The following is a 2255-nucleotide window of genomic DNA, read 5'->3' as shown; positions in this document are numbered from 1 at the left end:
TGTGGGTTTTATCCTTAGTTACAGGTTTTGGAAATGAGGGGTGATACGGGCTCTGCATTGCAACCTCCTCACGCTGCTGCAGCTCAGATCCCTCTGGAATCACACTGTGGCTCTGCAAAAAAAAGGGATAATATCTCAAAAGTTCCCAAATGGTAACTCCCTGCAGCCCCTCCAAATCATAAATAATCATGAGAGTGGGCAGAAATGAAGTGGGAAGCCTGTCCTGGTCTCAAGGGATTAATATGTTCCCTGACTGTGTTGTCTTCCCAACACCTACACCTGTTTTTCCCTGACAGTCACTCACCATCATATCCCTGTTCCCTTTATTTTTCAAGAGTGTGTTACAGGGGTTAGAGCAGGGTCTGGATCATTCTCAGGTCTCATCTCACCTCTACCATCAATAAATCCAAAATTTTAAGCTGTCTTAGTCAGATTTTCTGTATTTCCATTTCTTTGAAGAGGTATTTCCAAGATTCTGTCAATTTTTCCTGGGATGAAGGTGTTTGTAAGGGCTCGCAAGAAGAAAATTATGTAATATGGTGTCAAAGTTTTGTTTCTGCTGTTCTTGGGGACAAGGCACAAGTGAAGGTAGGGGAGGATTTATTCCCTCACTGAGTCAAAACACCACCATTAGAGGCAAGAAGGAACCTCACAAAACTCCTGTGGGTTGAAGAAGGGATCAACATTTACGGCAAAGGGGAGAAACCTTCAATTAAGCAGGATGGAATCATTAATTCCAGCAAGGAGCCGAGCTCTGCTGCTGCTGAGGACTCTGCAGCTGTAGCTGGTGCTGCTTCAAGCCCCCAGCATTGCCTGGCAGGAATGGGAGGGGCACCAGTGGTTGTCCTCAGAGCTCAGAGGGTCATAAACTGTGGAATGGTTTGGACTGGGAGGGACATTAAACATCATCTCATTCCAACTCCCTGCCATGGGCAGGGACACCTTCCACTGTCCCAGGTTGCTCCAAACCCAGTCCAACCTGGCCCTGGACACTTCCACGGATGGGGCAGCCACAGCTTCTCTGGGCAACCTGTGCCAGGGCCTCATCACCCTCACAGGGAAGAATTCCTTCCCAATATCCCATCTAACATCCCTCTCTCCATTTAAAACCATTCTTCTTCATCCTGTCACTCCATGTCCTTGTCCAAAGTCCCTCTCCAGCTCTCCTGGAGCCCCTTCAGGAACTGGAAGGGGCTCTACGGTCTCCTTGCAGCTTTTTTTTTTTCTGGGCTGAACAAATCCCTCTCTCAGCCTTTCCTCATAGGTGAGGAGTTCCATCTCTACTAACCTTTGTGGCCTCCCCTGGACTTGCTACAGAGTAGACAATCCCCCACATCAGTGACTCAACATCACCACCACTTTAGAGGGCAGTCCAGGACGCAGGACTGGGAAAAAACAGTTGAAGGAACTAAAGAAAAAATCCCTTTCTATCACTATTTTTGCTGGTGCCTTTGAATTAAAAACCATGTCCCTGTTTCACAGACTCAGACTGGTTGAGGTCAGAAGGGATCTCATGGAGATCAAACCCCTGCTCAGGCAGGAACACCTCCAGCCAGCTGTCCAGGATCACATCCAGGTGGCTTTGAAATATGGCAAAGAATGGGAACTCCACCTCTCAGGGCAACCAGTCCCAGCTTTCTCATCCCCTCCTCACAGGAGAGATGCTTCAGCCCCTTCATCCTTCTCCTGGCCCTTTGCTGGCCTCTCTCCTGTCTGTCCATGTCTCTGTTGTACTGGAATCCCAGCCCTGGGCACCCAAAAGGGCAGGAAAACCCTGCTGAAGCCCGGGATTGAACCAGGGACCTTTAGATCTTCAGTCTAACACTCTCCCAGCTGAGCTACTTCAGCCCTGCTGGGGCTGCCATTGGCACAAACCCCCTTGGAATGGGAAGAGCTTTCAACTTTTTGTGGCTCCAACTGGCTCAGGGGACACTTGGCTCTTGTTCTGTCCCTGGGGACGACTGAGGGGTACCTGGGGACCACCTTCTCAAACAGCACCAGGCACTCAGGGAAATCAAATGTGTCCATTTAGATCAGGCTGATGGTCCTTCTAGTGCAGTTCCCTGCCTGTGGAAAAGGCCCAGGGAGATGTTCCACAGGAGATCACGGGAGTGTGGCTGAAGTTCATCCCCTTTGTGCCGTATTCAAGGAGTTGGAAGGGTCATGTCCTGTTCTGTCTGTTCACATCTGTGTCTGGATGCTTAAACCACGGAATGGTTTGGGTTGGAAGGGATCTTAAGGATCATCTCTTTCCA

General features: G+C 49.5%; 1 non-coding gene across 1 annotated transcript; it reads right to left on the bottom strand.

Moving 5' to 3' along the window:
* Positions 1-1775: 1775 nt before the first annotated feature.
* TRNAF-GAA lies at positions 1776-1848 on the bottom strand. Its single transcript has one exon. It is a non-coding gene; the product is annotated as a tRNA-Phe (tRNA).
* Positions 1849-2255: the final 407 nt, after the last annotated feature.

The sequence above is a fragment of the Corapipo altera genome, unplaced genomic scaffold, assembly GCF_003945725.1.
Source record: "Corapipo altera isolate COAL_440 unplaced genomic scaffold, ASM394572v1 267, whole genome shotgun sequence".
Taxonomy (NCBI): Eukaryota; Metazoa; Chordata; class Aves; order Passeriformes; family Pipridae; genus Corapipo; species Corapipo altera.
The sequence above is the reverse complement of the archived record's forward strand: the minus strand, read 5'-3'. Positions and strand labels throughout refer to the sequence as shown.